This window comes from Microtus pennsylvanicus, chromosome 11 (assembly GCF_037038515.1).
Source record: "Microtus pennsylvanicus isolate mMicPen1 chromosome 11, mMicPen1.hap1, whole genome shotgun sequence".
In the NCBI taxonomy this organism is placed as follows: domain Eukaryota; kingdom Metazoa; phylum Chordata; class Mammalia; order Rodentia; family Cricetidae; genus Microtus; species Microtus pennsylvanicus.
Genome location: NC_134589.1, coordinates 45,405,631 through 45,427,629, shown reverse-complemented (window position 1 = coordinate 45,427,629; position 21,999 = coordinate 45,405,631). Strand labels below are relative to the sequence as shown.

The 21,999-nt window shown below is 50.4% G+C and overlaps 1 protein-coding gene and 1 long non-coding RNA gene across 4 annotated transcripts in view; both read right to left on the bottom strand.

The window, feature by feature from the left end:
- Rph3al (rabphilin 3A like (without C2 domains)) overlaps window positions 1-6,520 on the bottom strand; it is a 141,428-nt gene extending 134,908 nt beyond the window's left edge. Inside the window, exon 1 of one of the 3 annotated variants that reach the window (XM_075991626.1) lies at window positions 6,467-6,520. The gene's annotated coding sequence lies outside the window, so the exon portion shown is untranslated. Of the gene's footprint in view, window positions 1-5,209; window positions 5,437-6,466 lie in introns of those variants that run through there. The other 2 variants (XM_075991622.1, XM_075991623.1) reach the window with 2 other exon arrangements.
- Window positions 6,521-7,523: 1,003 nt separating this feature from the next.
- LOC142831906 (uncharacterized) lies at window positions 7,524-12,017 on the bottom strand. The gene is made up of 2 exons (XR_012907084.1): window positions 11,548-12,017; window positions 7,524-8,240 (listed from the first exon to the last, which is right to left on the bottom strand). It is a non-coding gene; the product is annotated as an uncharacterized LOC142831906 (long non-coding RNA).
- Between the last annotated feature and the right edge of the window lie 9,982 nt (window positions 12,018-21,999).

The window sequence follows — 21,999 nt, the reverse complement described above, 5'->3', positions numbered from 1 at the left end:
TTATTTTACATGAATGACTATTTTGTCATTATATATACTGTGTGTATGCCTGGTGTCCATGAAGCCAGAAAGGGGCATCAGATTCTCTGAAACTGGAGTTACATATGGTTATAGACAGTGAACTGCCATACGGGTACCTGGAAGCGAACCCAGGTCCTCTGCAAGAGCAGCAAGTGTCCTTCACTGCTGAGCCACCTTCCCAGCCCCTCTATGTACATTTCTGCAAAGGCACTAGATGACATTGATCACTCATCCTCTCTCTTTCGGACAAGCCTACGACATTTACACGTGTTGTGCTGCAAAGACCTACCGCCTCTCAGGCTGCACATTACTCCAAGGTACGAAAACTCAAGCTCATGTGCCCGGTCTGCCACCAGGCTTCCAGTAAGCTATATCGTTTTCCACCGCTTACAGCATGCAGAGAGGCTGCCCCAGAGCCGCCATGTATTCCCACCCTTTATCCCTCCCCCACCTTACGGGGCTGGGGATTGAACCCAGGGCCTAGGCATGCCATGGAGGCATATGGCTGCAACCAAAACACTTAGGAACTGAGGCTGCAGGATTGTGAGCTCCAGGCCAACCTGAGCTACATAAGCAAAACGCTGCTTCAAAAATCCAACGGGGGTTGACAAGATGACTTAGCAAGCAATGGCACTCACCACCAAGCCTGACAGTCTAAGTTCCACCCCAGGACACAAATGAGAGAAGCAACTCTCATAAGTTTTCCTCTGACCTACACACACACACACACAACCTACAGAGATCCCCCTGTCCAAGCCTCAGGACCCATGGACATACAGGTCAGATCCCTATAAAATTTCTCCCTGGTTTCAGCCTAGCACTATATACCTTAGTTTTTATTGTTTCTTCTTCCTATTAAATCATGGCCAACCAATAAGATGGGCTGTCCCCATCACCATGAGCATTCGAGGCAAATCAAAAAGGTCACCTAGTCATGATGAAAGGGACTCCTCTAGGAGTCCCTTAATTCTAAGATGCTGCATCTTGGTGAAGCAGAGGATCCACTGTCAGTGACTTGGGACCAGAGAAAGGGCAAATCTCACAGAGTCTAGCATCAACCCGACTGCTCAGATGGGCCACATCCAAAGACACAAACACACCAACATGTGAATGAGGCAGAAACACTGCTGACAGGCAGGGCACCAATGATAGCTCTCTTCCTTGACAGGCAAACCCACCCCCAGCTTCATAACTGCGCCCTCACGGTCATGGGGACATGTGGCTGACTGTCCAGGATCTGAGGAGCACCAGCTTCATAACTGCGCCCTAACGGTCATGGGGACATGCGGCTAACTGTCCAGGGTCTGAGGAGTGCTTTTATATAAGGCGTCTACACGGTACCTGCAGTCTTACATAAGGCGCGCTGGTATTTTTAGCAGCATGGAAATGCAGTGTGAACAGAGCGGCGCTCTCAGTGCACATGCTGGGCTCTGCAGCTGGCCGGGGCCTTGCGATGATGCTCTTTTGTTGGTAGCTCGCTGCTGAAGATCGAGGTCTGGGCTGGGGCTGCTGCAACACCCAGGAAGACCCAATGCCTGGCAACTAGCCAATGGAAACACACGTGCCCTCGCTCACTCACCCCTGGCCCATCCAGGGAGCAGAACGGGGACAGTGCCCAAGCCCAGTAGCTACCTGCTAGTTAAGTGAGCTCTCTGGCAGAGTCAGTGCCGTGCAAGGGGCATGAGCAGAGCTAACCCTGGCTCTCCCTCAACCTCCAAACCAACTCCTTCTAGAACATGGAAGTCCATTCTCAAGTCACCTCCTGCTTGTCACTGAAAAGCCAAGATTCCAGGAAAAGTCAGTGAGGTGTCAGGTGTGTGACCCTTCTATAAGGGAAGAGAGCGTTGGGTCCACCACACCCTAGCGTCAGGCTCACGGCAGCCCCTTTTCTGTTTTACAACATTCTATTGACATATAATACGTACAGGGAAGGATGCACCAAGCCCCACGAGTAAATTCTGGGTTTAGGGTCCAGCTCAGATGTTGACTCCTTTCTTACATGATGAGGCTCTGAGCCCTGTCCTCAGCGCCACAGGGTGGGGTGGGGTGGGGACTGATGGATTCTGACAACATGAACAAAACATGTGACCAACCAGATTTAAAAAAAAAAAAGAGCCAGATAAGGCGGACGCAGGAGGACCATTTGAACCCGAGTTCAGGTTTTCAGCTATCCTCCTGCCTCTGGAGTAGCACTATGCTGACTTACGGCTGCCTCAGATTTCAGCCAGCATGACTGATTCAGGGTGCAGCTGCGGCCGTGGAGCGCCCATTCTCTCCACAGCGGAGTTCCAGTACCTACATTTGCCCCCACTTCTACGTCCAGTCCCGCTGGGGAACTGGGTATTAACAGCGCCTGTGTGAATGTAACATTCCTTTCCACTATAGCTACTTGTCCACTCGGAGAGACTTATACAATGTTGAAAATACCTGCTCTAGGCCTTGAATCTTAGAAAAGCCGGTCTGTTCCTCTCCAGTTCCCCCATTCATTCTTAAATCATAGTCTTCCATTGTCCATCCGCACCACACAGGGCTAAGACACAGAGGACAAACTTTCCATTGAGGACCCGTGCGTCACCTGACAAACGCTACTTCACTGGGCATCAGTTTCTGACCTGGAAAATGGGGGTAATAGTAATACTTTTTAACTTTCCTTGGTTGGGAATTAAATAAGGAAACTGCATCTGGAAGTTCTTGGCCCATACTTTTCTCTTTCTTTTTTGTTTGCTTTTGGTTTTTTATATTTTTAAAGATTTATTCATTTTTATGTGCACTGGTGTTTTGCCTGCATGTATGTCTATATGAGGGGGCTGGATCCCCTGGAACTGCAGTCACAGACAGCTGTGAGCTGCCATATTGGTGCTGGGAATTGAGCCCTGGTCCTCTGGAAGAGCAGCCATGCTATTAACTGCTGAGCCATCTCTCCAGGCCCACACTTGGTCTATATTAATAGCTTGTGGCTGCTGCCAAAGGCATCCTTGTCTCCCTTCACACCTCTGAGATGCCCTGTTCTAGGTCATATCTATGAACAGGCCTCTGACAACTGAAGAAAACTGGCTTGCCCACCGTGGAGCTAATGAAGAAAACTGGCTTGCCCACAGTGGAGCTGATGAAGAAAACTGGCTTGCCCACCCTCGAGCACCTGCTTTACCTCTTCCTGACAAGTATCCAAGATCAGAAGCAGAATAGCTCTTACGCATGAGTAGTGGGTATCACTCAAAAGATGACCTAAACCAGGGTCATCACCCTGGGGTCATCACCATGGTGAGCAAGCTGCCTGGCAACCGGCTGGGACACCCACGATGCCAGAAGCCACTGGTTTGAAGAGGCAAAAAAAATTTAATAGCTATACAAAAAGAACGTGAAGGGGAATACTTAATTTCTCCGGGCAGCAAACACAGAAAAAGCCCCTTCACGCACACAGTGCAGAGACCTAGGAGCAGGAGGGCTGGGACGAGCACTACTGGTTGCTATGGTAACGGGATTTCACAGCAGGAGCTCAATTTCATAGGACAGTGGCCTGCAACAGAAGGGAAGGGCGCCTTCTAAAGAAACTTAGCTGAAGGTTCCAAAAGGACCACTGGAAGTGTCCTTAGAGGCTGGGCACTTAGGAAACTCTGGGAGGGCAGATCTAAGGGGACCCCCACCCCACACAGCTCTCTACTCAGTAACTCTAAAGCCAGATGGGACAACAGCATGTTTCCGGGGATCCCTGACTGATGTCACAGCCTCTGGAATCAGGGATCCCGTTACCCATTTGTCTGTTATTTTTTTTCCTAGAGTCCAGGAGAGTCCCAAGCCACCAATATGCCCTGCACACCAGGATCAGACACTGAGGGGACACCGGAGATGTGGAAGAATACACTTTGGGGATAAACAACAAACCCTTATATCTTAAGACACCTTTGAGACTGCCGGACTGAGTTCCATCTCAGCTCTGCCCAATGGCAAGCTGTGTAATTCAGACAGGTTCCAGGCCCTCTCTGAGTTTGTATCGTGATGGGCAGAAAGAAGACAATAATCCTGATATCCACCTCTCTGGGTACTTCAAGAACACCTGGACCCTGGTACACTGCCCAACACAGGACACAGAATGGCCACTCGGATAGTACTACTGTGGCTAAGAAGCTAACAGCAGAGAACACTTGAGATTACACTGCACAGAGCACTCTGAAGCCAAGCCACCCATGAGCCCAGAGAGGCAGAAGGCCCTGAAGCTGGAAGAATCAGTAACTCCTGGAGGGAGACTTGATTTGAACAGGGCTCCAGGTCATGAGATGGAGAGTTCTCAGAAATCTGGGGGTAGTTTACAGGATGCACAGTGCTAAGACTCCAGGGGGAAAAAGGAAGACGCTGCCGTCAGAGAACCGCATGACGGCAGTGGATAAAAACACAGAGCCAGGAAAGGGGGTCCTGGACCAGTGGGATTTGGAAAATGCAGGGGCATCGAGTTTTCTCGGGCCATTGCACCTGAGCCAGGCAGTGAAGGGAAGGACAAGGGGGATCGTGTAGGGAAGTGAGAAGGTTCAGTGCCAGGAATGAGAGCCTGTAAACTCAGCAAAGGAGTGGAACCCTGAAAGGTCTAAGGAAATCCAGAGACTCAGAGGAGTTCTTAGGAGCCAGTGAAAGCGTCAAGGGCGGCTCATTATAGAGGTGGGGCTGGCAGCAGAAGTCTGTATTCAGGCCTACACTGATTCAGTACAGGGCAAGCATGTCCCAGAGGGAAGACCCGTCAGAGGCAAGGGTGGCCTTACAGAACGAGAAGGGCTGTTGTCTGAGACACTTGTCCAGACTCAGACTCTCTCTGAGGGACTGTGGGGTAGCCCAATGCAAGCCTGGACAGTACTAGACACCAGACAGTGTGACCCAGAAGCCTCTCCGAGGCCATTGCACGAGAAGCCGTGAACTGGGTCTGGAAACCAGAAACAAGGAAAGAGGGCTCAGAAAAGAAACAACCGGAGAACAAAAAGGAAATAAAGATCACCAGTGGGTAAGGAAGGTGGCAAAGTGGGCACCCGGGGATGGGTAGAGAGTGGGAACAGGAGGGCGGGAGGCTGGCAGGAAAGCCAGTTAGCTTCAGCTAAGTAGCAGGGCAGCAGTCAGGCTGCGGGATTAGGGAGAGGACAGGGCGGCAGGTGCAGAGCTCACTTGTGGAGAAAATGTGACAGGGAGAGCAAAGCTTACAGCTCACCTCACGGTTCAGCCTTTTTTTTTTCCTTCTTCTAAGACAGGAGCCGCCAAGTGGCTGACAAAGGCAGCGCTGGAGGGCGCAATCTCTTCTGGTGGGGGCGGGACGGACCCTGAACTACAGGGCTGGCTTTTCCAAGATGCTCCCACTCTGGGGCCTCAGGGACGCCCCTTTCCCTCCCGTGCCCTCTGGGATCAAAGCTTCCCCACTGCACAAAGCCACAGTCAGCGACCTGGATCCCACGGGCTCAAATGTCACGGAGATCGGGTTTCCACCTTCAGCATCCCACCTTCTCCCAGGGCGACCGCTAAAGTGTAGCCGAACACACGGGTGGAAAATCGGGTCGCTCTGCCCTAGAGCAGCCAGGCGGGAGGTAACCACCTCGGAGTGAGCAAACGGACTGAGACCCCTGGGAGCCGGTTGGGGTGTCACCATTCTGAGCGCACGAGGGCGTCCGGTGTGGTTTGAAACATTCCCCCAACCCTGAATGACAGCGGGGAAGGGGTTTTCAGGGGCAGAACCGGTTCGCCACGGCGGAGAGCTGCCACCTTGCACCTGCACACTAAAAGGCTCCACGTGTTTTCGGATTCCCACTCCCGAACGCCCGCCAGTGGGCTTGAGTCTAAGTCCAGGGTCAAGGACACCCCACCACCACCACACACACACACACCGAACACCGAAAGCATTGGATCCCTGACCCTGACCAGGAGGGGCACTGAGGGACAGCGGCGCCCGCCACCACCCGCAGGCCCCTCCCGCCGCACGTGCGCGCTCGCTGAGCTCCGCACTTGTTGACTCGCTCGCGGGCGCGCTCGCCCCAGCGCCGCCTGCCGTCCGCGCCGCCCGTGCGCCCCTCCCCCACCGGCCGCCCCCGCCCCGTGCCGGGGACACACTCGGGGCGGCACGAGGCTCAACCCACCCCCCCGGGGTGTGGGTCAGATCCCCGGAGTGAGAGCGAGGTGACAGAGCAGATCGCGGAGCTGTCCCGGGACAGCTTGCGTACAGCCCGGAGTCTCGGGCATGGAAGAGAGAGGGCGAGCAAGCCCGGGAGCAAGCTCGGCACCAGGCCCTGTCCGCGCCCCAACGGTGACCAGGGACCGTCCCCACCTTGGGTTCCAACATCTCTAGGATCTGAGCTCTAGCTACGGGGCCATCCGCTGCATGCGCTCTGGCCCCCATCTTGGAACCAAACACACACACACACAGGCCCCGAGAGACTGGGCCCCGAAAGGGGGGTGGCCCCACTTTAGCCACACTTACCTGGGGGGTTCGCCCCGGCCGGGCACGCTCCCTGGCTGCCCTCTGGCGGCCACTGCAAGTACCGGGCGCGCGCCCCGCCCCGGTCCGCCCCCTCTGACCTGGGACCTGTTCCTGCCAGCTGAAGATGGCCTGAAGCCATCTGATAGGTACCATCCCCTTTAGATGGCTCTTCTTGCTACAGAATAGATTGTGAGGGCTCCATTTATTGCAGGTCTGTCTTTTCTTTGGGGAGCTTCAAACCCCTTCTAGCAACCCCAGAAGGCAAAAGATAGGGTTTCTGGAAACTGCCACGGTGCCTAACACTAGCTGGAGCCCAATGTGTTTGTTGAATGAATGGATGGCTGGGGGAGGCACAAATGGAGGGAGCATGCTACGGTCTGCAAAAGAAGCAGTTGCACAGAGCCTAAGTGCTTGGCTCCACCAGTTCAAAACAAATCAAGCTGTATTCATTTCCAGCAGCTATGAGCCTGAATGGTGCCTGGGCATCCAAGTAGAGTGGAGCCATCTCTCCAGCCCCCAAGACAAAACGGTTATGAAAAATATTCCCGAGATGGCCTTGGAAATCAGTCCAGTGAAAAGCCTGGGACACCTGGTTACCACATCAAATCAGCAGTCCCGGTTAGTCCCCAGGTCATATCGACTTTCATCTGGGTTCTAGATCTTCCCCCATGGGAAATGTGATCTTGTGTGAATCTGTAAGTGAGACTTGCCAGGAAACTTTCCACGGTACAGAAATTTGAACTAACCCCCAGATCTCAAGGATGCAGGGCTACTGGTCCACTCACAAGCTAGCTTCCAGCAGCTGCTCACGGGACTGTATGCATAGCCTGTTACAGCACACTCGGTCTCTGAGGTGACCCAGCCTCTCTTTGGAAGACTCTCCAGGAGAAATTGATCGATACCCCAATTGCCTTGTGTAGTGCCTTGCTTTAGCTGGAGCTTCAACCTGCAGCTAGCAAAGCTCCTGGTGGGTGCTTGTGGCAGGTACTTCAGCGGTGTACTTGGGTTGGACTGGGGACTCTTATTTTGCTTGTTTGTTTGTTTATTTATTTATTTATTTTGTTTTTTTTTTTTTTGAGACCGAGTTTCTCTGTAGCTTTGGATCCTGTCCTGGAACTAGCTCTTGTAGACCAGGCTGGCCTCGAACTCACAGAGATCCGCCTGCCTCTGCCTCCCGAGTTCTGGGATTAAAGGTGTGCTCCACCACCGCCCAGCTTGGACTGAGGACCCTTGCCAGTTTCATTAAGCTTTGTTTCCTAAGTCTCCCCCACACGGCTCCCAGCAGCAACACAACCAACTGCCCTGGTGTGGCTGTTACCTGGGGGCATCCTATATATGAAAGGAGACCAGCCTAGGCATCCTGTCCTGCCCCACTGATTAGGGGAGGCACACTTCCACATGTCTGTATGTCTGTCTGTGTGCGAATGCCCATACATGTGAATACATGCACCACTATAGGCCAGTCGCCAACAGCACGGGCTCTTGCTCCCAGGTCCTTTTCTTCTTGCCAGCTCTTCTTCCCCTGTTGTAGGGAAGAGCCTCCTCCACATCCACTTGACACAGTTCGTTTTTGCTCTTTGATCCGAGCCAACTCTCTTCTTTCATAGCGTGTGTTACGGATGGGGTCAGGGTGTAGCTCAGGGGCAGAGTGCACCCGCTTTTGATCCTCTGCTTGAGGGAACAAACACAAAGTAGGGTATGGTGTCCATCTGAAGTTCCAGCTACTCAGCAGAAGGATCACAGGTTCAAGGCCATCGATGTCATCCTGGACAAACTGAGAAATACAGCAAAGACCTTGTTAAAAAGATCACAGGTATGTTTTTAAGGCCCTGTATCCCAGGCTGGCTTCAGACTCTATACGTAGCAGAGGGTGTTCTTGAACTCTTGATCCTCTACCTTCTAAGTGTTGAGGTTTCCGGCCTGCGCCCCCACACCTGGTTTATGTCATGCTTGGGATCAAATACAGAGTCTTGTGTGTGCCAAGCAAGCACCTCACCACCCGAATCCCATCCCCAGCCCATATCCTCGCCACCTGCAAGTCCACCTTATTTGGAGAACTCCAAATAAGGCAGACTTCATACACTGTCAACAGAGGCCATTGTATTGCAACAGAGTGATTATGTTGACATACGGGGGACACAGGTGAAGCTGGAAGATCTTCTGCCTCACCAGGGCTTTCCCAACAGAGAGGAGAATGGACTTAGACAGGAAAGGGATCTCTGGTGTCGGCTGGCTATTACGCTTCCTCTCAGCTCACAGCTCCAACTGGAACCTCCCAGGGAGATGGATAGATAAGGACCCTGGCCAAGACTCCCTAAGAGAGAGAGTTGGTCCCCACGGCCACTGAGAACTGCTGAGTTCCATGGGAGGGAGTTAGGAGAAAGCCATCTCCTCTTCAACACCCTCTGTGCCTCCTCCTTTACCATCATGCCACACAGAAGACCCTTCCAGGCCATCCAGGATGCCCGCGAGAGGGCAGCTCCCAGGCAGAACATCACCAGAGCCCAGCACCGCTGCCCCTGGAGGAGCAGAGTCTATGGGGAGAAGGCGTTTCTTGAGAATTGGGCCTTCATCCTTAAGTTTAGGAGAGCATGGAGGTAAAGCAGAGTCACTCGGCCACGAGACTGATTTCGTGTTCATCAAGGGACTCCTTTATTAGAGGGTTATCCTGCTCATAATGGGTTATTTAGCAGCCCCCTTAGCCTTTACTTACTAACTAGTAGTACAGACTTCTGTCACTCACTTGTGACAATGAAAAGTGTCTCCAGACATCACTAAGTGTCCTTGGAGATCACCTTCCTCCCACATCAACACCTCTTCCCAGTGAGAACCAAGAACCCAGGGCTGTTTTCCAGCCTAGCAGAGCATGAAAGGGAAGGCAAGGAGCTGGGCAACTCGCAGTGCAGGACAAAGCAAGGCAGGGCAGGGAGAGGAGGGGAGGTCTGCATCTTCAGAGAGATACCAAGAAAGATCTGCCAACTGCAGCTGGGGGCCTAGCAGTCCTGGGAGATCCCAAGTCAAGAAGGTGCCTGGGTCCCAGGGAACTCCTGGCTGTAGAGGCCGAGGGATGACCTCTATAGGCAAGTGTTCAGAAGGAGTCCTGCAGCTATCTCAGGGGCTCTTGAAAAGCCCTGCAAAAGCGGAAGTCTGGAGGAGAGAAAAGAATGAGGAAGGGGAAAGCCATCTTTCCCTCTGCTTCAGGGAAAAGAAATGGAATTGGAAGACAATAGAACTTAGAGTTACAAATCTGCGTGATTAAATGAGGGCTGGGAAAAAAATATGTCCATGCCATACTTGTGACTGACCTGTTATATATATATATATATATATATATATATATATATATATATATATATATATATATGAGCCAGATGTGGTGGCATACACCTTTAATCCCAGCACTTGGGAGGCAGAGGCAGGTGGATATCTGAGTTCGAGGCCAGCCTGGTCTGCAGAGTGAGTTCCAGGACAGACAGGGCAACACAGAGTACCCTGTCTTAAAAACATTTTTTGGCAGAACTTAAATTAAAGATTTCACAGTGAGATATCGTTAGTATTTTATAAGCCGTGACCCCCATGAGAAGGCTCACATATGAAGCCGTGCATATAAAGGGAGACGGACACTCAAGGGATGAAGACACCACCAAGAGCTGGGAGGAGCCGGGAGAGTGGCTCGTGCCTGTAACCTCAGCATGGGGGAGGGCTGCCATGAGTTCAAGGCCATTCTGAGGTGCTGAGTAAAACCCTTCTCAAAATTTAAGTGGGGGAGGACACACACAACGACAATGACGACGATGGGGGGGGGGGTTGGCAATTACTCCGCGGGCAGCTGATGGCTCTATCCCCTGAAGGCACCGGCGCTCACATGCGTGGAACCACACAGATACACACACATCTCCACATAATGTATTTTTATTTTAAGTGGCGGTGGTGGTGAGGGAGATGTTGTCACCTGATCATGAGAAGTTCAGTCCATGGCACACTTAAAATCTGACAGAGGCAGTGCGTTCCTGCCATCTTAGTGCTGGGGGACAGAGGCAAAGGTACAAACATAAGCCTCAGTGTAGCAGGACATGAGGAGTTTCCCCTAGCAAACCCAGGGGCAGACATGAAGGGTAAACAGGAGTCTGCGAATGTGGGGAAGGACATGAAATATCGGGGCTAATACGGAGGAAGCCAGCAGGAGAATGTTGGAAAGTTGAAGAGAATGGGCAGACAGCAGAGAGAGCTAATGTGAGAGACCCTAATAACCAATGGCCTCTAGCCTAGACACTTAAAGTTTGAGGTGCCAGCAAAAAATATCAGGGCTGAGGCTCAGCCAATAGAATGCTTGCCTATTGTGTACAGGATCCTGAGTTCATTCACAGCCCCGAATAAAACAAGGCCTGGTGGCAAGTGCCTGTAATCTCAGTGCTCAGGAATTAGATCTGGGAGGGTCAGGAGTCTAAGGTCATCCTCAGCTATGTAGAGAGTTGGAGGCCAGCCTGGGCTACTTGAAATCTTGTCTCAAAGAAGAGAACCAGCAGTGTGTGTGTGTGTGTGTGTGTGTGTGTGTGTGTGTGTGTGTGTGTATGCGCGCGTGTGCACACGCACGCCGCCTCTTTCCTATTGAATTTATCCACAAGACAAGGATAAATACTTATCAGATGATGTAGATAAATACATATCAGATCCCACAGGTGGAACCTCTTGCTAACTCTTGCTAAAACCATGAATATTCATGGATGACAAACACATCCTCATTACAGAGTTTCATGTATTCCCAAGAGCTCTTGATTTAAGTCCCACACAATCTGTGTACAGATACCCAGACGTCAGATTAGAGACATGCTCCTATGAGCAGAGACACATTTAGAATTTAGTGATTGTGCCTTGAACGCTCTTCACCTTGCCTCAAGGAACTTGACACCCTTTTGGTCCAGTAAACAATAAGCCTCCTTCTATATGCTGCCTGTGGCACATCACACACACACACACACACACACACACACACACACACACACACACCACAGTGGAACAGTAGAAGGAATCAGTAATCTCTTTTTCATGTTTCAAATAGTCAGGTGAAGCTGCCTATTTACCTGGGTCTCCAGTCCACTGGCTCAAGCTCTGTCTTCGTTTGGGGCTGACAGGAAGTGCCGCCTGTGACAGCCGATTTGTTCTACAATGTTCCTAGAGCATCTTGTATGGAGCAGTTGCTCTGCCGGGTGCAGGGGCCTCCTTCCTCTCTAGTTTCGAGGACTCTGGCTTGGTAGACAGACGAAAGGGAGAGGAATAGCAAGAGTCAGAGCCAGGCATGGTGGCACATATCTGGAGTCCCAGCATAAGGATCAGGAGTTCAAGCCCATCCTCAGCTAAATAGTGAGTTCAGATTGTTTGAGCTATTAGGCCTTGTTTATAAAAAATAAATAAAAAATAAAAATGGAGCAATCACAACAGCAACAAAGACAATAAGCCTTTAGAAAAAAAAACACGAAAGTTGTTTCAGAGGGACTGGAGAGGTGACTCAGCAGTTATGAGCACTTGCTGCTATTTCAAAGACCAGAGTTCAGTTCCCATCAACCACATGGAGGCTCACAATTTCCCATATAACGCTAATTCTGGGGCATGAGAAGCCCTCTTCTGCCCTCTGCAGGCACCAGGCATGCACATGGACACTTACATATATGCAAGCACTCACACATACACATAACATACACATTACACATAACAGCATAAATCTTTAAAAATTGTCACAGAAGAGACTGCACTCTCACTACAACCCTGCAGCTGCCATTCACACTGTTCCAGGGTGTTGCAGACCAAGAGACAGTTGTCCTGGCTTCTTCCTACAGTAAGAACTTCAGTTTCCACCCCGTGCAAACAAGGAGTGACACCCAGGGAAATGAAATCCTTTAATCCCTTAATGGACCTGGGCTCAGGCTTCCCTGTCCAGAAGACTGGAGGTGGGAGCAGTCAGGGTAGGCGACTTGGCAGACACAGGACACCGCAAGAGTGTGGGAGTCTCTAGACCTTCAATGACCAGGGCTGCACTGACTAACGGCCCCACTCAGTCAGCAGTCACCGGCACACTGGCCTCAGAAGCCCCTTTAGGCTGCCTTGGAACAGCAGGGATGCAGGCAGCCCAGGGCACAGTGCAGGCAGAGCTGTATAGCTCCCCATAGAGCTGGTGTGAGGAGAGCGACCTTGCCTACCTTCCCTGCAATCCCATAGCCCTGGTACAGCTAGAATCCCAGGCTTTTCATCCAGGCTTATCTTTATTTTTAGAGCAGCTGTGAATATATAGAAAAGAAGTAAGAAGACAGCATAGAACTTCTGTATGTACCACCTACTCACACACACACACACACACACACACACAGAGAGAGAGAGAGAGAGAGAGAGAGAGAGAGAGAGAGAGAGAGAGAGAGAGAGGAGAGAGAGAGACTTATTGAGAACTCCCTATCATTAGGATGGCACATTTGTCATCATTTTTGCTTTGTTTTACAGTGTCTCATATAGTACAGGTTGTCTTTGAACTCATTACATAGCTGAGGATGGCTTTGAACTCATGACCTTCCTGCCTTCACCTCCTGAGTAATGAGACTCCAGACTCGGGCCATGGCACCCAGTTCACATCTGTGATAATGAATGATTCAAACTCTGAAACATGTTTACTAACTGGAACTCACAGTTCATTCAGATGTTCTTTTGATGGAGCCTAATTCCATTTCCTGTCCCAAGATCCCTTCCAATATATCAGTTAATTTAGTCATCATGTCTCCTTGGTGGCCTCCTGGCTGTGACGGTTTCTTAAACTTGCTGCCTCTGATGACCTTCCCTGGTTGAGATGTAGCAGAGCTGTCTCTATTAGAATCCACCAGAGAGCTCTCTCATCATTAGACTAGAAATACAGATTTAGAAGTGAAGAACCTTTATATATGTATATCATAGAAGTGTACATTCTTGGGTTAGAGAGATGGCTCAATGGTTAACAACAGGTATTGCTCTTACAGAAAACCTGAGTTTGCTTCCACATTGCATGGCTCATAAGCACCTGTAATCCCAGGAGGTCTGATGCCCTCTTCTGGTCTCCATGGGCACTGCACACACACGTGCACACATGCACATGCATGTGCACACACAGACACACACATACACAAAACAAAGAGTGTAGGGTTTTTTGTTTTTGTTTTTTTGCTATAGATGGCTTTGATCACTTGATCCGCTGGCTGAGATGTCTGTCAGGCTTTGCCACTGCAAGATCACTCTGTCCCCACTTTCCATAGCGTGTTCTTTGGAAAGAAGCCCCACTCAGCCTACATTGAGAGAACAGAGGTGTTCCCCTATTGATTTATTTGCTTTAAATGTTTTTGGTTTTGGTTTTGGTTTGTTTTTTGAAACAGGATCTCTCTGTGTAACTCTGGCTATCCTGGAACTCACTCTGTAGAGCAGGCTGGTCCCAAACTCATAGAAATCTGCCAGCCTCTGCCTTCCGAGTGCTGAGATTAAAGCTGTGCACCACCATGCCCAGCCTGGTGTTCGCCTCCTTGAAGGGAGGATCCACACACACTGTTGGCACCTCTGTCTCCTCTCTGCTCGTTTACTCAGTCACCGGTGTGTCTGCATGCTTTTGTGGACATTTATCGTGTAGTTTGGGTTTTATTCCAATTCTGTTTTGATTTTTTTGCTCCTATTCTTCCAGTTTTGACTGTTAAGCAGTCTCTTACCTGGTTCCCATGGCCTTTGATTCATCTTTATCAATGTGGGGACTTGGAGGAGTTTGAAGATGGGATCTTGGCAACTTCTTTACTTTCTGGCATTATAAGATGCTTGAGGCTCATTTTGTTTTCCTCCCCTGATTCTAGAATCTGCCATATTTTCAAGGAGCAGGGATTAGTTTATTGGAGAATGACACTGGCGTGGATGTGCTCATTGCTAGTGGATCTACTTTTACTCCTCAATGCTGGGGACCAGACCCAGGGCCTCATGCACATTTAGCACACCTCCTAGTGAGCTACACCCCAGCCCTGTCTGCTTTCCTTCGTCAGTTACAGCAGGCCAAGGCAAGGTTTAGTCTGCCTAGTACATGGTCTTGTCTCTTGGGGATCAGTGCTTGGAATCAGGCTCCAAAGAGCCTTGAATTCCAGGCCTTGGAAGGGAAGTATGGAATGGGAAGATGGACTCAGTCTCCCAGCATGCTGAAGAAGCAGTCAGAGTGATCTTCCAGGCCAAGATGAAGGTATGGTGCTTCTGAGATGGCCACGGACATCCATCCAGTCAGAGAAGGCAAAAGGAGAGAGCCTGAAGATAAGTGATCCCAGGAGAAAAACAGCAGGGCCCACAGGCATCCTAGGATGTGACATCATGGCCAAGGTGCTTGGCTGAGGATGCCTATTGATGTGCATGAATCTATGTAAGGGGATGCTTTCTATCTCACCTGCCTGGTCCCAAATAACCGACTCAAAGGTTGAATATGAAATATAAATGCCCGGCCGAACTCTTACTCTTAAATTAACGCCTATTCTGGGTCTGGAGTGAAGACTAAGTGGTTAAGAGTGCTAGTTGCTCTTCCAGAGGACCTGGGTTCAATCCCCAGCACCCACATGGTAGCTTACAACTGCCTATAACTCTTCCTCCAGGGTATCCAACACTCTCACAGACATACATGGCAAAACACTAATACACATAAAATAAAAATAAATAAAAACAAATCATTTTTAAAAATTAACCCATATCCCTTTATTTATATCCTGTCACATGGTAGTACCTTTCTTAGCATGGCATGTGCATCTCCTGCTCCCTCTACATCTACCTGCAGACTACTGATTCTGCCCTTCTCCTTCCCATCATCCTTAGTTTGGTCAACCCGCCTATACTGCCTGCCTGGCTACTGGCCAATCAGCATTTTATTAAACCAATTTGAGTGACAAATCTTTACATTTACAAGATTATTCCACAGCATATCTATTTGAGAGACTGTCTATACTTTAAATTCTCTCTTCCTAAGTTTTCTTTTTTCATTGATGGAGATTTGTTTATACTAAACCAGTGCTGTACCACTGAGCTAAAGCCTCAGCCTCCTTACCCTATTTTTTATTAACTCTAAAATTTTGAAGACAGGTCAGGCAGTGGCAGCACACACCTTTAATTTCAGCACTTGGGAGGCAGAGGCAGATAAGTCTCTTTGAGTTCAAGGCCAGCCCGGTTGACAGGGTGAGTTCCAGGACATCCAGAGAAATAGTGTCTTGAAAAACCAAACCTAACCAAACTAAAACAAAAAATGTAAGGACAGAGTCTTTTCATTTTGTTTCCACTTGTTTGTTTTAAGACAGGGTCTTTCTATCTAGCCCTGAACGCTCTATGTAGACCAGTCTGGCCTCAAACTCACAGAGATCCACTACCTCTGCCTCAAAAGGTTTATTTGTTTATGTATTTTATGTATATGAGTGCTTTGTCTGCATGTATACCTGCACACAGAAGAGGGCATTGGACCCATTATAGACAGTTGTGGGCTGCTATGTGGGAGTTACACTCAGGACCTCTGGAAGAGTAGAGCAGGCAGTGTTCTTAGCTGCTGAACCATCTCTCCAGCCCTTTAAGCTAGGATCTTGTTCAGTACCCAAGCAGGCTCTTTGAACTTGTAATCCTCCTGCCTCAGTCTCAAAAGTAGTTGAGATTACAGGCCTATGCCACCAGGTCTGGGCTATGTGTGTATGTGTGTGCGTGTGTGCATGCGTGCCTGTGAATGTGCGCGTGCGTGCGTGTGTGCGTGCATGTGTGCCTGTGAATGCATGCATGTGTGTGTGTGTGCGTACATGTGTACATGCGTGCCTGTGAATGCATGCCTGTGTGTGCACACGCGTGTGTGTGTGTGCGTGTGGTTTTAACAAATGGGATCTCTTGCATCCTGGGAAGGCATTCAACTCTTTGTAGGTATTGAACTCCCAGTCCTCCCTCTCCCCACCCTAGAGATTAGGAAGGCCATGGCACTTGGAGCCTCCAGCCTGCAGCTTTGTTTTTCTTAACACTTTCCAGGATTTTTTCTGGGAAACAAGCCTTTTGGGGCTCCCTCTCTGCCTGAGAACCAACAACCTGCAGAGTTCAGGCACACAGCAGCTGTCCCCAGCAAGGACTGATTCTATTTCCTCTTCTGGAGATATCCTATGGGAACAGGAGCATAAATCAATAACAACTATTAGAAATAAATCTGTGCCGGAAGCCACCTCCGTAGGGGTTGGGTGATGGAGCGGGCACAGCAACCCACATGCTGAAGGTAGCTGAGGTTCAAAGAGGTCCCAGCTTCCTCTTAACCACACACAGTGAAGCAGGCTGGGGTAAACAACTAACCCAACTGCAGGTGAGTGAGTCCCAGCCTCCTGGGACTTGCAGTGAGAAAAGGCCTCCAGAAATGGTTCAGAGGGCAACATGAGAACCTGCATCCATCACACTCTGGTTGACCCCATCTCAACCTCACAAAGCCACCTGTTTTACAGGTAGAGGAAGCAGGGCTGAGGTCTCCGGAGGTTACTGACCCAACGTGACAAAGCTCATAAATGCTAGTTTCTGGATTCCAAGTATGAAGTCTCCAGGATGGGCTCTTGACTCCTCAGCAACAGCCCAGTCAGAGCCTGGGCATTCCTGGACGTGGTGGCTCACAACTATCTATAATGACATATGGTGCCCTCTTCTGGCCTGCAGACAATACTGTATGCATAATAAATAAATAAATCTAAGGGGAAAAAGGAGAGAGAGAGAGAGAGAGAGAGAGAGAGAGAGAGAGAGAGAGAGAGAGAGAGAGAGCGCCTCTCAGAAAGACAGGAGGCAGGAGATCTGCTTGCCTAGGCAGGAAGGGGTAGATTGGGAGTGGACAGGGCTTGTCCCTTAAAGGGACAGGGTACCCAAGGGACAGGCAAGGCCGGCAGATTTACTTTTATAACAATCCCAACTAGTTATCCCTTTCATTGGTATGTTGTGATTGGTGGCTTAGACTAGATTGTTGGGGGCCTTGAACTGGGTAAAAATCCCCAGTAACCTTAAATTCTTAACAACATAGCAAATAAACAGCAGAACTAGACTCAAACCTGCACATAGCTGAGCAGGACGCAGCCTCCAGATGGGACCAGTGGGCAGCTGGGTGACCTCCCGCACAAACCCACTCCCACCCCTTCTTAACAAGCCCGGTCAAATTTTACTGTCTCCATCGCTTTCTGGAGCCCCAGCTCCTGCGTAGCTAAGACCCACACCCCCAAAAATGGGGTTTGGAAATGTCAAAATCTAGAGATGAAGAGAGGTGACTGACTCCTCCATACCCACCGTTAACTATGCTGAGCGTCTCTGCTCTGGTGACTCAAACACCAGGAAGTCACGGGGTGAGCCAGGTCTCAGGTGGAGAACAGGAAGCAGCAAGTAAAGTGTGGTCCCCAGGCGGAGGAGGAGGAAGACAAAGGAGCTGTGTTTGGGGCCACAAGGAAGCCCCATAGACAGGGTACAGAGGAGCGCAACAGCACTTGCTAAACAAGAGTTATGTCGGCTCTGAGCCGTCTAGTCTGGAGGCCTGAGATGGAGGGGCCACAGGCGGGCTTCTTCTGAGGTCTTGCTTACTTTGCTGATGGCTGTCTGCCCTTTTGTCTCCTGGGTCTAATCTCTTTTTCTTTTAGGACAGGATTCAGGCCCATGAAGTAACCTTATCGTCAGCCCCCATCCCCTTTGAAGCAGGTTCTTGCTTTATTGCTCAAACAGTCTCAAACCTATTTTAACAGGACGGGATACTTTTGTTACTTTTTTTTAAATTTCTCTTAAAGATTTTATTTTTCCCCATATGTCTGTGCAGGCGGTCCAGGGGGACAGGACAATGCAGGAGCCCTTGGAGGCCAGGAGAGGGTATTGGATCCCCTGGAGCTAGAGCTATAGGCTGCTGGGGCATCCAGTGCTGCTGCTGGGAAGAGAACAGCATTCTTATCCTGTGGGCCATCTCTCCAGTCCCTCCTCATTTTATTTTATTTTTCAGAAAGGACCTGTTATAGCCCATGCTGGCCAAGGGTGACTTTGAACTCCTGCCTCTACCCGCCAAGTGCTAGGATTACAGGTCTGCACCACCACAGCCAGTTTATATGGTGCTGGGGATCGAACTCAGGACTTTGGGGCATCAGGCTTCACATGCTAGTTAGGCAAGCACTCTACCAACTGAGCTACAACCCCAGCCCCCAGAATGAATGCTAACATTACCCTCTCTCTTTCCCCCTTCTGTATGAGGGGTTGAATTTAGGGTACCCTATGTGTTATGCAAGAATACTACCACTGAGATATATCCTTAGCCCCAGGCCTGCCTTTAGCAGTTGCAAACCCCAGGGCAAGAACAGACATGGGGACCCACGCACCGTATGCGTAAATATTAAATGTTAGAAATTAAATTGACAAAGTGTTAAGTAAAATATGCACTATTCGCCTACCTTGACAAATGTACCTTCGCTTCAATCTGGCAGGCCAGATTTCAGTTTCGGATCTCAGGCTCGCGGGGGTTCTGTGCCATCCCACAGCCTGCCCCCTCCCCTCCTGTTCCCAGCTTACTCTGAAAAGGTCCCTTGAGCACACAAGTTTGGAAACTTTGACCTGCTTTTCCAGGTTCTACCCATGTTGCCTTCAGCCTGGAGGGGCCCAAGGAAGGTGGACCAAGGAAGGAGTCCACATGGTTTCTCCAAGCAGGCCACGGCTGTGTGGATAGGAAATCAGAAAGGTCCAGGTACTCAGACTGTAGGCTAGGAGGGGAGACAACTGCCGGTGGACAGGAAGCTGGGCTGCAGCATCTCTGTCCCTTCAGGAGAGGTCACTGGAGCAGAGGCTGAGCTGGATTCTGTGAAACACGAGACCAGCATCGGGGGCTCCTTTGACCCAAAGCTCAGGTCGGTACTGATAAAACAGCCTGCCCTCCTTGGGGAAAACACAGAGAGCTTACGCAGGACAGCGCTTAGCATAGAAGCCTGCTGAGGGAGCCAGGCTGTGCAGGCAACAGGAAGCCGCAAAGCCACAAACCCTACCCATGGCAACCAGGGCCAAAGGGGAAAAACCTGATCCTGCACAGCTCTCAGCCACTTACCTCGGGGAGAAAGTGTCAACAAGGAAGCCAACAACGACCATGAAAATACCCACCAGCTCCCCTGAGGGTCAGTGAACTTGGGAAGCCTACTGTGTTCTGAAAGAAGCCACAGAGCGCCGTTGGGGGGGACACTCAGTGGCAGGGAGCATGCTGAGCGCATGGATCCCAACTCCTCACCACCACTGCCCCCACACACATGCACACAGACAGACAAACACAGAGATATGTAGATCTGGAACAGTGGGTTCCAGGAACACTTGATTAACATGAAAAGTTTGAACAAGTCACTTTGAGTCTGTGCTTGTTTCTGTCTCTCAGACAGGGACACACCGACCGGTACATCCCTCACAGAGACGACACCGAGTCCCATTATCCTACATCGTTCATTCATGTATATATAGCATTTCAGCTGTGCCAGGAGCTGGACTCTGCAGGGAGAACACAGTTAAACACGCCACAGGCTCTGACCTCAAGGAACCAGGCGGGGCAGAGGAGGCACGCAAGCAAGGTTCTCTGAGAGTTGCCCATTGCCCACTGCCCTTCTTCATGGTGGGAATTATTTATAAGACAAATAAATGGGAGCTAAGGCCAAGCTGATTCAGCTGGAGTCTTACCGTGTTGCAACTATCGGCTCAGCTGAGCCTCTCTCCTCAGCCTCCTGAGCAGCTGTGATAACGGGTGCCACCCACCCCAGCTAGATCTTTCCGAATTTCTACTTAACTAGTGTGGGGGGAGAGGGACTCAGAAGACAATTTTTGGGAGTTGGTTTTCTCTGATCATCACGTGGGTTCCAAGGACTAAACTTGTGTGGTAAGGCTCGGTCGCAGGACACTACAGAAAGCCAGTGTCGGCCTCCTGCCGCTGCTGATTAGGGAGCCATGTCTCTGCTCTTAACACCTGGCTGCTGTCAGGAAGCCAGGATGAAGAAATGAGTTAGAAGACAGGTTAGAAGGACAAAAGAGAGATCAGGAACCATCACTAGATCCACCTTCAATAAACAGGCTCCCGTGTAAACCAGGATGGCCTTGATCTCTATATGTCATTGAGGCTAACCTTGAACTCCTCCTCCTGCCTCCACCTCCCAAGTGCTAAGGTTATAGCTGTTAAGATTTATTTCTCTCGAGGGGCTGGAGAGATGGCTCAGCAGTTAGAAGCACTTGCTGCTTCTGCGGAAGACCTGGGTTCGGTTCCCAGCATCCATGTTGCACAGCTCACAGCTGCCTGTAATCCCAGCAGAGAGAGGACCTGACACATGTGGCTTCTTAGCACACCTACACACACATGCAACCTACACACACACACACACACGCACACTACACACACGTGCACACCTACACACACGTGCACACCTACACACATGCACACCTACACACACACGCAACCTACACACACACGCAACCTATACACACGCGCACACCTACACACACACGCAACCTACACACACGTGCACAGCTACACACGCACACCTACACACACACGTGCACACCTATACACACGCACACACCTACACACACGCACACCTATACACACACGCAACCTACACACACATGCAACCTACACACACACGCAACCTACACACACACACCTACATGCACACCTACACACACACACCTACATGCACACCTACACACACACGCACACTACACACACGTGCACACCTACACACACACGCACACTACACACACGTGCACACCTACACACATGCACACACCTACACACATGCGCACACCTACACACATGCACACCTACACACACACGCAACCTACACACACACGCAACCTACACACACACACAACCTACACACATGCAACCTACACACACACACCTATACACACGCGCACACCTACATACACACGCAACCTACACACACGTGCACAGCTACACACACACGTGCACACCTATACACACGCGCACACCTACACACACGCACACCTACACACACATGCAACCTACACACACACGCAACCTACACGCGCACACCTACACACACCTACACACACATGCAACCTACACACACACGCAACCTACACACACACACCTACACACACATGCACACCTACACACACGTGCACACCTACACACAAGCGCACACCTACACACACACGCACACCTACACACACGCGCACACCTACACACACACGCACAATGCTCCCTTGCTCCCCACCCCTCTAGCATGAAAAATTAAATCTGGGTGTATCTCAAAGGTTGGGTTCCCAAAGAGTCTCTCCCATTTGGAGCATTGGCTTGTGCTCAGGCTAACGCTCATCACATGGAAGATGTTGGCCATGACCTGACCCCATATCTACACACAACAGGGCCTGGCACCTTCCAGGGACCTCCAGCCAAGGCCTAGAGTGGGTCCCAAATTCCTTCTATGAGGCAAATAACTAGGGTTGTCACAGTGGCCCTGCTGGATTCCACCCTGAGGTCAGGAAACAGCCGGTCTTTGCAGCAGGTA